The sequence below is a fragment of the Myotis davidii genome, unplaced genomic scaffold (assembly GCF_000327345.1).
Source record: "Myotis davidii unplaced genomic scaffold, ASM32734v1 scaffold449, whole genome shotgun sequence".
Taxonomy (NCBI): domain Eukaryota; kingdom Metazoa; phylum Chordata; class Mammalia; order Chiroptera; family Vespertilionidae; genus Myotis; species Myotis davidii.
The window spans coordinates 2,544,456-2,545,624 of NW_006383007.1; positions in this window are offsets into that span (position 1 = coordinate 2,544,456).

A 1,169-nucleotide genomic window follows, 5' to 3' on the forward strand; every position below is an offset into this window, starting at 1 on the left:
GGTATCTTGTTTGTTTAGATTCTATAAACTCGAAACACTGTATCAACTCCAGCTCTGAGATCCCAGCCGGCTGAAAGCTGGTTTCTGGGTTTTTTTTTTTAGCTTCTATATTTTTAAAAATTTTTCAAACTGCAGGCTCAGAGGCTGGCAAGGCAGGCAGGGAACGTTGGTTTCCTCCGTCACTGAAGCAAGCAAGCCTCATGTTAGCTTCAAGCTGCCTGGCTGCCGGCTGCCATCTTGGCTGGCCGTTAATTTGCATATCTCATTGCTTAGCCAATGGGAAGGGTAGCAGATGTACGCTAATTACCATGTTTCTCTTTTATTAGATAGGATTGGATTTCTTTATAGACAGCATGCATTTAATCTTGTTTTGTAAATCTAGTCTTTAAGCACTGTCTTTATTTGATCTATTTTAACCATTTATCTATTTCATAAAAGGCCTGTGGTCATGACACCATAACGATGTCATGACCAAATGAGCAGCGGCTCTCCCAACGGGTGGGGCGGGGTGCCAACAGCGTCTACAGAGCATGCAAGGCGTTGCAGGGCAGTGGACATGGCCCCGATGGCAGGCTAGGCCTAGGCAACCCTACATGTGCACAATTTAATCATGCGCTGGGCCTCTTGTGTTTTTATAATTACACTGGGATAGGGCCAAAACCGGCAATCCAATGCTGCCTGCCACTCGTGCTTGCCACTCCTGCTCATCCAAGCCCTGCTGCACCTGCTGCCACTCATTAGGCTTACTGCCTCTTCACTGGGGTCTCTGGGCTGTGGCGGCCAGCGTGAGTCCTGCATCCCTCAGTCAGCTGATTGGTGCTCCCACTGTGGGAGCACACTGATCACCAGGAGGCAGCTCCTGCATTGACCGTCTGCCCCCTGGTGGTCATTGCACATCATAGTGACCAGTTGACTGGTTGTTTGGTCATTCAGTCATTTGGTCGCTTAGGCTTTTATATCTATATACTAGAGGCCCAGTGCACAAAAATTTGTGCACTGGAGGGGGGGGGTCCTTCAGCCTGACCTGTGCCCTCTCGCAGTCTGGGACCCCTCAGGAGATAACGACCTGCTGGCTTAAGCCTGCTCCTGGGTGGCAGAGGGCAGGCCAAATCCCTAGGTGCAGCCCCTGGCGAGGCTCAGAGCAGGGCCAATTGGGGAGTTGGGGCACC